We start from the raw sequence: 12,264 nt of genomic DNA on the forward strand, positions 1-12,264 counted from the left end.
TAAAGTCTTCAGCCTCATGGTTGGCACTGGAGGGGAGTTAACAAATGTCCATGCCGAATGTGAAGATTTTAGAACACTGGAAACCATAGTTTCAGGCACTAGGACAAATGGAGGGGCTTGTGGGAAGCACCTTTAGAAGCAGAGCCGGGGGAGGCTTTTGGGGGGGGAATCAAGTGGTCATGGGATGCCCTAACTCTTCCAAGTGAGGATAACCTAGGATATGTATCCCATTTCCCTATGTTTTTCCTGCCATCAGAAGGCAAACTGTAGAGAAAACAGCTGCTTCCTCCCATTACACACTGGCTGAGCTTGGCTGTGGCCTCCGCCAGTGAGGCAGTTCATATGAACATTATAATTAGAATTAGGTAGTTTCAGGGCAGAGGTTAATGAGAAGCCCCTTCCCTGCCACATCCCTATCCTATTTTCATGCAATTTCTGCTTCTTCATAGAATGACTTTTTTCTAATTTTTTAAAGCAGAATTTTTTAAAAAAATTGTATAAAAATAAGAGGTCTGTGTTGCCACATTGAAGCAAGACATTTCTGAAAAGGTAACAGCAGTGACACCCAGAAGCAGGAGCAGGTGGCTAGAAATTGGGAGAAGATGTTCTGGTGATGGGGGTTGGACAGGGCTGCTTCCATGGGGGAATGAAACAGGCGAGGATGAAGACACCAAGGAAGGAACTAGAGGACCATTGCTGGCGCATTGGGGTGGCGGGGCTAAGAAAAAAAAAGACACAGGGAGGGAGCTGGGTGGTGATGTGGAGTCACCACATGAGGAAGCATGCCACTGAAATGAGATCAATGAGGCTCACTGGAAGCCTGAGAATGGAGATAGGGGAGAGGGGCAAATGGTGGGAAACACGAGCCCAGAGGGAACTGGGCATCTATCGGATAATCAGGAATTTTAACTGCTCCATGTGGGCAAAATTCCCAAGGAGTTTGGTGAGCAGCGTGACCATGCCCATTGTGAGGGACTTGGGTCTAACAGTCCAGTCCAGTAGACAGAATTATCCTTCAAAACAGCAAAGCCATACATAGGTCTCTGGTTTTAAAACAAGCCTGCCATTAGCCTTCATTTTAGCTCTCTTCCCTTTTATTTCTGAAACTCCATTTTTTTCTTTGGTGAGGTGTGCAACATGGTCTGACAGCCCTTGAATAACACACTATATTCCAAGTTTTTGTTGTTATACGGCTTCATATCCTGTCCACGTCCTTTTAGTTAAAAGTAGTAGCAGAAGTACAGGGGATGTCCCTTTGGATATGTGTGTTTACCTGGCAGCCCACTGCTGTTTCCTAAACTCATAGTCATGAACAAATTACTTAGTACTGCTAACTTAAAACTTCCTGGCATACTTCAATTGTTCATTCTTCCTAAATGCCTCTGCTGATAACCATGGTTGCCATGTTCATACTTGGATGGGTGTGTGTGCAATCACCAAGCTACAAAGAAAGCATCAATGAGCAATATTGAATTCCTGCAGGCACGGCGTTAAGGCCAATAATTACACCCACATTGTACAGGGTTTATAGTACAAGCATCCATGCCATAATTTAAAACAGGATTGAATAATTTTCTGGGATTTTCCAGTGTTGGAGGACATTCTGCAGTGCTAAGGGCCTGGGAAATCCAGGATGATAAAATGGATGAAGCTCTAGGTTCTAATCAGTGTTCAGTGATGAAACTCACTAGGTGACCTTGGGCAAGTAATTATCTTTTTTAAAAAATCAGGTAGTTTGCTCCCAAAGAAGACTACAGATCCACATACACGACCCTGTAGTTTTCACATCTTCATTTTTTAAATTATACATTTTGAAATCTCTCTCTCGTGTGGGTGGGTGGGTGGGTGGGTGGGGGGGAGGAGTCTTATTGCTACAGCAATTACTATCTACTATGTTGACCAAATGTCACATTTTAACACTTAAAACTAGCATTAATGCATCAGTATAAATATCCAGAACACTTGGGACTACACTGAGTAACTGAACTCAAAATTGGGCTGTGGTAGTCATTAAAAATGTGCCAACTAATACCTTATTCTGTCCTTGATATTGTAAGGAAGGAGCAGGAATATGAGTCAGGATTAATACACAAACCAGTTCATTTGCATGAATGTTTGCTCCAGCCACTAATGGTATATTTATTTGTATTACTACAACACAAAGGATGGACACATCTGAAAAGCTTGGTGTCTTGGTTTTTTTAAAAAACAGGTTGTGTCCTGGTTGTGTTTTAATTGTGCTTTTAATATATTTGGCTTTAAGTTTTTAACTGTATTCTGTTTTTAACTGTATTTTGCTACTGTTTGTCACCAAGAATGCAAGACTGAATAAATAAATAAAAGAACTGTGAGAGAATTTAGTTCTCTCACTCTCTGGGGAAAATATAGTCTAACACTGCTGAAAAGGCAGATTTCTATTTTAAATGTGTTGGTTCATCATTTTTAAATAAGGCTGTTATTAAGGTTCTAACAAAAAGGGAATTTGGGTGGGGTGGATTGGGGGCATCCAACTGAAAGGAATCTACGGGTGCACTGAGAGGTGGCTTATCACATGCCAGAGGGAGTCCCATCACTTGAGGCTACAGCAGCCCAAAGGACTTTTAGGGTTTACTGCATGCCTCAATGCAGAAGTGGGCATCTAGGGTTGGATTGGTCAAGAGAACACACATATCCCATTATCCTGACCCTGAATGCAGTGTCAGAACTACAGATGGACAAACTTGTCAATGTTAGTTTTTTATTTTCCCAATCTTAAATGGATTCATTTCACTTAAATGGATTCAATTCTCAAACACTGAGAATTTTTTAAAGTTTGCATAAACATTCAGAAGAATTTTCATGCACATTTCTCCCACTACATGTATTTTGTATGCATTTTTGCCTAATATACATATTTTGCAAACAGTAGTCTTAATATAATGCATTTTAATGTTATTTCCCCTAATACATCTTTGCACTCATTTGGAATGGGGAATATCATTGCAAAATGTGGACATGTACAAATTACAAAGGATAACTGAATTCTAGTTTGCACAGAGGCTTGGCAGTGCAAAATTAGGTAAATGAGCATCAATGTGCAAAGTGAGCTTGTTTCTTCCATAACCTTACAAGTGACCCACAGATTGGTCATCATCTCTATGTGACTTTGGCAGTGTGCAAGGACAGCCCAATACACATCATGCATGCTGCAAAAAGGGTTGATTGCCCTTATCCACCCAGTGCAGACCAATTATTTTATTGGTGCATGCCAGTATTCTAGAAGCCTCTAGGCAAGCATAGCGCAACGTACGTCTAGTATGTGCCACATTTCATCTTGGTGTTTTCTCCTGCAGTTGCCCAGAGAAATTACTCCCCATCCCGTGCTCTGTTCTATGTAATTCTCTTGGTTGGGTCTCCCTACTTGAAAATTGTTATGCAGATAAGATTGAAGGGCTATCATCACTTACTCCGGCTATATGCACTCTGGCAGATATAGGTAGCATTCTGCACTGCAGTGTCCCAGAGTAAGCCTCCACAGCTCTATGACCTATTATATAAATTTAATGAGGCTGACAAAGGTTGTGCTTAGGCATGAGAGCTCAGTCTGGTGGAAAAAGCACACTGGGGAGATGGTAGGCTTCATAAATTTGATAGTCTCCACACGGACTGGAATGCTGGAATATGTCACAATATCAGGATTTATATTGCCCTCCACCAACATCAGCAGGGCGAGGGATTCACCACAGAGCCTCTCCTCTTTGCTTTTACTGACATTTCTTCAGCTCATTTCTAGGAGCAGTGGCAGCCTATTTTTAGAACACTGTAAAGCGTTCCTCTGAGAAACACCTCTGCTTCTATTTTGAAATAAGAGAGAAAGGAAGGCAGAATGATGAAAGCACCGGACTGTGACCTGCATACATATTCCAGCTGGGTGCCTTCTGTGGGGTGTCGCAAGTGCTTTACAACTCAATCCTATATGTCTACTCAGAAGTAAATCCCATTTAGTTTAATGGGATTTATTTGCAGGTATGTGTGCATAGGATTGCAGCCTAAATCTCTCAGTTACTCTTGGGAAATGGACTTGCATTCCTTCTCTCCTGTTTGCGAACTGAAGGTCATCTTCAATTGTCTATAGTATTTTATTTATTAAATTTATATCCCGCTTTTTTCTTATGAACTCAAAGTGACTTAACACCATTTTCCACCTCCTGTTCTCAATCTTATTTCTACAACAGCACTGTGAGGTAGGTTGGGCTGAGAGTCTGTGACTGGTCCAAAGTCACCCGGTTGGCTCCATGGCCAGGTGGGAACTAGAACTCAGGTCACCTGAGTCTAAGGTCCACACTCTTAACCACTACTCCATACTTGTATTTTAATGCACAGACTGCTTACGCAGCCCTCATACTCACTCCTCTCCCCATTACCATCCTGATTCTGTGATACGGGGATAGTACACAGCCTATTTTACAAGGTTATTGTTGTAAGGGCTACTGGCATAAGGCACAAGACTCAGTATGAATACTTGCAATGTGCCAGGTAAGTGCTAAGGAAGAGGAGGCGGAGATTACCATTACTCTTATCTCATTTATCCCCACAACAATCTTTTGCTGGAAAATACCTGAACAATAAACATGGCCTAGTCTAAAATGGGTGCTCTCTGTGTTGTGATCATTCCAACTATGTGTGTAGGGGCCATGGCTCCAAGGAGGGCTGGGAAAGAACCCTGCCTGAAATCCTGTAGAACTGCTGCCAGTCACTGTCAACATTACTGGACTAGATGGTCTGATTTAATATAAGGCAGCCCCATATATTCCTGCATGGGGTTATTTACATTTTATATTTAACCCGGGAAATTCCTGTTTTCAGTCTTAATTTCTGTTTTTTCTTCCTTCTTTTGCCAGAGAAACCTTAACATTAGAATTTCTTGAAGAACAACATCTTCAAACTTTCCTGTAAGTAACAAATTGAAGAGTGACGTCATCAGAGCACTCTTGATGAGTAATCACTCTTCTTGACCATGATTTTATTTAATTTTTTTACTTGCTTATTTGTATTTTTTAAACCTTTCCAGCAGAGTAAAATGAAAGTAAAATGCACAACATGGTATAAATTATTTTATTTTTGCATGATGGCTTGAGCCAGTTCAAACAAATTCATTTATGCCACTTCTAGAAAACTCAAGAATGGACATGGGAAAGACTCCAAGGGAAGAGTGCCCTTTTTATGCCCCCTGAACTAAGATGGGACAGCTAAGAGGAAGCAGTCAACTGCTCTTGTGCAAGTGGATGCCATTTTAAACTCTTAGTTTGAGTACTGGTCACCTTAGTTTGAAACTGCTTTTGTTTCAGACATTTTGCATTGAAGACATGGATCATTCCATGCATGCCGTTGCATTATTTAACTATGAGAATGTTCATGGGTGTGTGCTACAAAATGCCTATTACTCATACAGTTATCAAAACAATACATTCTCAGTATACCTCTGACTTTATCTGCTTGACCAGTCAACATAGCCTTGTTTGCACACATGTTCCTGATTCATACTTTAAGAACAGAGGTAGGTGCTATTGAGCCATCCTATCCAATTCAGCTTCACTGAATTTGGTGGAGCTTTACTCCAGGTAAATAGGTACAGGATTACAGCCTAAATTTGGAAAAAGTGAAGTCTGATAGGACTTCTGTTCCCACCCATCATTAGAAAAGTTAAGCTTGTTTTCATGTTCAAAAACAATTACACACACACAAATCACCAATGTCTCCCACTTTCAGATGCAGCGTCCATCTGACAAAAATATTGCTTTTTTAAGCTCAGTTATGTCTTACACATTTTAAAAGGTAAACATCACATTTTGGCAAGTTCATAAAGTACTTAATAGGATCTTAGCTGATTTAAGAACAACTGGTTTGTTATTGGGCTAACAAAAGTTCCCTAATGGGAAATACAGCCCCAATAACAAACATGATAATTATTAAAATTATCATTAAAAAAGGTTTGTGATGATGGTGCTTTGAAATGGAGAACTGCTCATGCTACCAGTCACAAGACCATGCACAGCTTTTTCTTCTTTCCTCTTAACTTTGTGCATATACATGCATATATAAAGAAAAGGGACAGAAGAAGTGGTGGGAAGGCATGGGAGGGTTTCAAATGGAAGGCAATGCTATCTGGACCTCCCTAAAAATCTGTGAAAGAAGCAGAATGATAACACAGTAACAGCTTTGTTTAGAAGCACTGAAAGAATTCCCAAATGCAGTTGCTGCTTAGATCCCAATTCTGAAAACAAGCAGTATTAACCTGACTGGTGCTTGCAATGTTCCTTCAGGCATTTTTGCCCCTCCTTCATATTAACTGCTACACAAAGAGTTAGTAAAACAAGCTTCTGAATAATGATTTTCTGACATCAAGAAAACCCTGGCTTGCAATGGGGACCCAACTGCTGTTTTTGCCTGTCGTGTATTCACATTCCCCTGCACATACCTTTTACAAACGTTCCAACTGTTTGAACAACCCCCAGTGGCTTTCTGTGCCAGATGATATAAGACAATTTCATTTACCACACCTAATTCTCTGTCAGACATTCCAAGTCTGAATTCTTGTTAACCATATGAGATTCTGCCCTCTTTCTCATAGAAGTCCTTTCCCACAAAATAGAGACAGTTCTTTTTTCTTCTTTTTATGCTCACTTACTGCTGTTTGATTGGTTTATTCTTTTTATGCTCACTTATTGCAGTTTGATTGGTTTATTCACTCACTCAGTCTGCCTGTTTTACCAACAGAGTATAATTCAAGTTTAACCACAAATTCTATCCACTCTTTGCCACTTACCGTGAAGTTTTAAAGTCCAGATTGAGAAAAATCCTTGCTGGGAGCAGCTGTGACCTTCAGCCTGGCACCTTCTGTCACCGGCCTCTCTGCATACGAAAGCAAGGTTTTACCAAGATATTGTTTACTTAGTTTCCAGAGTCACAGCAAACATGATTTAAAGCAACAGGTCTCTTTTATTCAGATAAGTTAATGCAAACATAATGCCAAGTGTCATTTGTGCTGCTTGAAGACTTACGCAAGCCAAACACCCATTGAAAAAATGTCTGGGTGAGTGCCTGAAAGTGTTGGATTGACACGTGAGAGCTGCAGAACAGCTGAGTCAAGGAGTAAAGTGGGGTAGTGTGTATGTTAAAGCTACTTACTCGTAGCTTAATGCAAAGTTATTGCTATTTTTGCTTTGCTTGGTCCAGATTCTTTGCCATTTAAAAAAAAAAATCACCCCAGGGAAATTGGCATTGACAGAGCCTCAGGATTTCCAGCTCAGGTTTTTAGAAATCATCAACCAAGTTACTGAACACTGCAAGTCAAGAGATTAATTTGATGTTTGGTTTGTGTGTGTGTTTTGTGCATGTAGGCTGAATGGAAGAGGAATGTGACTGGTGCCTATACTGAGCACACTGAGCACTGGTCGCGCTTTTCAAATCCACAGCATAACATAGGTTGTTGTTGTTGCAGCACTGACACGAATGATGTTGCACTTGCACAAATCAGAGCTAGCATGATGTAATGCCAGTTTTTCTCTTCGTACTACCAAGTGCCAGTGACATTCTGATTGCAAAAGTAAAACTCAGCACAATATAACGGGCGCTAGCACTGCAACATCGGTGGATCCTACCCATAACATTCTTTGCTAGCCATACCTGCATTTCCTATGAGCATAATGTAATGCTGCTGTTCAGAAATTATGCCCGGCATACTAATGCAACAGAGTAAACATTATGCTGGTTATTTATTAGTCAGAGATTTACAACATAGGTGTCCTGGTCATTCTTTTCCTCCTCCTTCCAGCAGACTCAGTGTAGCATAGTGATGAGACAACTCAGGAGATCAAGGTTCTAGTCCCTGCTGAGCCATGAAACTCACCGGGTGACTTTGGCCAGCCACTGCCTCTCAGCCTAGCCTACCTCACAGGGTTGTTGTTATGAGGATAAAAATGGACTGGGGGAGAGCTATGTAACCTGGGTTCTCTGTAACTTGGGTTCCTCACAAGAGGAAAAGAACATGATATTAATGAAATGTAATCATAATAAAAGTCTTTATTGATGCTGGCCATCCAGGCTTCCTTTAGGGAACAAAGATTATTGCAGAAGTAAATTACAAAAGAAACAGTTGGAGTCCTGGGCATCGGAGAAAAACAGCTTGGTGAGAAGTTGATTCCAAACTGAATAACGACCAGACCAAACCAGGCCTTCATGCTGGATCCTGCAGCATAAGGGCCAACTGGCTGAAGCATCTGATGCTTCTCTGCAAATTCATTCTCTTGACCGGATACCAGACAATGGGTCAGGTCTTGCTTGGTTTGCCCCCCTCACCTTCACATGCTCACTCAGCTTTCCCTCTGTATTTGAAACTGCCTGATTCTCAACAAGTAAGGAATTATCACTGAGTTCTCTGGCCTTGGCATTTCAGCTGCAAATTCTACTCTCTTCTCTTCTGACTCAGATCTGGTTCCACAACTCTAAAAGGCTTTTCTGTAGGAAGAATGGGCCCAATCCCTACCACAGAAAGAGTGGGAGAAAAAAGCCAAATTTCTTAATGTACCCAGTGGAATAGGATGCATTATAGAACTAACTGTTTCCATTATTAGTCTGCTTCTAGAGACACTTCCCAACATTTGACATCTTTGCCTCTGCCCACTTCTTTCAGTTTGAACCTACCTATGCCTCTTTCGTAAGAGGTGACACTACACACTGAATACAGTTTTTTAAATGCGTGCCTCATTGTTCAATATGCTGTCATTATATTATGTTCTGGATTATTTCTGAATCCCTTTATTAGTGCACCCACACATATTATTTGCATTCTTATAACAAAAAAATCAGTGCATCCACCATGATGTAAGAACAGTGCAGTAACAAATGCAGAGCAAGGGATGCTGAAGGTCTTGATTCTGCCCTCACTCACTTGCAGCTCCAAATGACTCATTCCAGATTTATGCCAATGAAGCAAGTGGGGAGTCAGGCCCACAGCAGAAAGCTTTTCATTAGCTTAAGAAACAGTTTAACACTAATTACAGCATTTAGCATGTTACTCTTTTACAAGAAAGGTGCATTGTTGACAGGGTTGGGGGATGATTTATGCTGTCAGTGATCTTCCAAGGGAAATCACTGAGTCTCCATAAACTCTTGTTGCTCATTTCCTTTTGTAAACAAGGCAAGGAGATTAAAACTCACTTCAACTCTTTAATGGTTTATTAGATGAAGATAAATGGACATTTCTATATTTATTCAATGCCATTGTTGGTGTTCCCAGGTCTGTCTGCAAGGGTTTGCAAGTACAGTTGCCCTCTTGCTGTCAGTGACCATTATCAGGAGTAGCGAATTTGTGGCTCTCCAGGTGTTGTTGGCCTCAGACTCCTACCAGCTCCAGCCTAGTCAAGGATGATCAACGGCCATCCTGAAGTCTAATCTTCAGAGGGCTACAGGTTCCCTTCCCCTGTTGTTACCCATGCTGGACCCATTTGTCCTTCCTTACTTGTGAGGATACATAATGCTCTTGCATACTTCTGAATAGACACACAGAGGCTTGATGTTTGGGATACTTTTGAGGCCAAGTTATTTTCTGCTTAATTCTGAGAAGACATGCAAAGGCTTGTCCTGCTTACTTGTGAGTAATCCTGCTGTACATGCTTACTTCTGAGTAGACATCCTTTCTTTTAAAATTGGTGACAATGGAATAGGTGGTGGTGGTGGTGGTGGTGGTGGTAGGTTTTTCAGCCTTATCTATTTTGCTCTTGGGCTTGCCCATCAGTGGAATGTGGTTTTCAAGAGTTTCTGTGAAGTGCAATTTATCCCACAGACTGAAAGAGTTTCTTTGTCCTTGCTGTAAATCTAGGATGAGCAACTTAAAGGCTCTCAGATATTTTGACCTACAGCTCCCATCAAGCACAACCAGTATAACCAATGGTGAGGCATAATGGGAGTTGCAGGCCATATCATCAGGGGAAGGCATGGCTAAGTTTTCTATCTCTGCTGTAAACTATCCCAAGGTTAGATTTCATGTAGGGATGGTTGCAAATGTGGGGGTTTTGTTCCTGAGTATATGTTCTACATATAGAGCCAGGTTTGTATCTGGAAACATTGCCTTTTTGCCTAGCAATTACAAATCTCATTTTGAAGAACCTGTGAATTCTCTGCTCTTACTTTAAGAGACTCATTCTTCACAGACCTTCCCCACAGTGCCCTGTCCTTACTCTATCTGGATTTATAAACATTATAGTCAATAGTGATGGGAGCAGCAGCATTACCTGAGCAGGTGTTGCTTATAATTAATCCATTACTTATACTGGAGAATCATGGCAAGATGTTGCATGTCAGAAGCCCCTGGAGAGGGAAAACAGGCAAATGTCTTGGCCCGTAGGACACTATCCCAGAGACCATAGAATTGCAGTCTTATGTAGGTATATGATTTAGTCCTTTTTTCTTATGAAGGGAAAGATTAAAACTAGTCACACCAGGACTACATCAAACAAACCTTGCATTATATACACACTTTCAGCTCAGAAGGAGGCCCTGAACTGTTTTATCATTTAGACCTTACAAAATTAAAAGCTTAAATCATCACACATAGCAAAACAAGGTATAAAAACAAAGCAGAGCAAATACATTAAAATGATTAATAAGCTACAAGGAACAAAAGCCTTAACTGTAGCTAAAATGATGGGGCAGGCTAACTAATATAAAGTCTTAGATGACTTAGGAAAGAAAGATGATTTCACCTGAAAAGAAATATGATGCTAGTCTCACTTTGTGTGCTATGGATAGGGAATTCTGGAGTGGAGGTGCCACCATAGAGAAGGTTGTTCTTTGTTGCAACACAGTATATTTCTGCTAAGAAGAGCTCACCAAAGAGATACACAACCAGGGAGATCAGTAACAATAGCAAAAACAAACAAGTCTCCTGTGAAATCACCCAAGGATACTTTGAAACAGCTAAGACAAATGATTTTTTCTAGTTTATGGTACAACTATAAAATAGCAAAACAGAAAATAGTCTTGCAGGAAATTTCAATCATTAACGGAACTGTTTTCCTTGCTTTATTCAAGTTATTTATTACAGATGCACATGAGAGCACTAATGGCTCCCAATATGACTTAAAATGCTTTTTAGCATATTTTAAGAATTGGTTATTCCCAGTGGTACTTAATATATGAAAAAAATTGGAAGAGAGGATGTTTTATATTAAACTATAGATTTTGTTCATAAGGCTCCCCATAGAAACAGCATTTGTCCAAAAAATCTGGGTTTATGACATGGCTCACATGACAAAACATTAGCCATGGTTTTATTTATGTGTGTGTGTGTATGTTGCTTCTTGCAGGGCAACAAACCATCCTAACAACCCATGGCTTGTTCTGCACCATCTTCAACCAACAGGTCCTATAATCCAGACCTGTAAAATTGAGTCTGTCATGGCTTACAGGAATCAGCTGCTTAGTAAGAGCAAGGAAAACCTCTGCCACATGTCACAATCTCACCAGTACTGCAACTAGTGACAGGTTCAAGCTGTACTTCAAAGAGTACATCACATGAAGAAGAGTACAACTTCAAAGAGGCCATCACTAGGAGGTGGGGCCCTGAGGATTGCAAAATTTTCTTCTTTCCTTTATTACTTACAGAGCTGGCAATGGTACAGAAAATAGCCTATAGGTAGTCTTGCCTTGCCAATTTTACGTATGTTACCTACTATACCGTGTCTTGTGAAAACTGCAACTTACAAGGCAGAACACCTTATATCATACCACTGCAAGTGCGTACTTGTGTAGCTGGAAAAGATTAACATTTTTAAAAAATCTGAACACACATGTAAATTTTCCAGGTGTCAAAAATAAATATGATTTTAATTGTGATTGTTTGAAGCTTCTAGCCCTCCCCTGCAACCCCCAGTAGTGAATGGAAGGGGGTAGCATCTGGAGCAGGGAGAATGAGATTGGATGGGTTCTGCTGAAAAGGATACTGGGATACTAACTGGGGAAGCAAGGGGAAGGAAAGGAAGAACAAACAATGGTGAGCACAACCATCTTTCAGGTGCACCATGGCTCATTTCATGGACCACCCACCCTGTGTAGCTTATTCACAGGGTGTCTCAGTAGGACATGCAAATCTGCCCATAAGGAGTGAAGCTAGGGGTTAGCTTGCATCACAGACACAGCTCCACACACTGCTCTCTGGTAATATTGTTCAGGAAAATCATATGATGGAGGAATGTGCTTCATAAGACAAGATTTTCAGTTTCACTT

General features: G+C 40.7%; 1 protein-coding gene across 2 annotated transcripts in view; it reads right to left on the reverse strand.

Moving 5' to 3' along the window:
* NGEF (neuronal guanine nucleotide exchange factor) overlaps positions 1 to 6,913 on the reverse strand; it is a 58,129-nt gene extending 51,216 nt beyond the window's left edge. For both annotated transcript variants that reach the window (XM_044435300.1, XM_044435284.1), the window contains exon 1: positions 6,806 to 6,913. The gene's annotated coding sequence lies outside the window, so the exon portion shown is untranslated. The remainder of the gene's footprint in view (positions 1 to 6,805) is intronic.
* Positions 6,914 to 12,264: the final 5,351 nt, after the last annotated feature.

This window comes from Varanus komodoensis, unplaced genomic scaffold, assembly GCF_004798865.1.
Source record: "Varanus komodoensis strain SLA01 unplaced genomic scaffold, ASM479886v1 scaffold1, whole genome shotgun sequence".
NCBI lineage: Eukaryota > Metazoa > Chordata > Lepidosauria > Squamata > Varanidae > Varanus > Varanus komodoensis.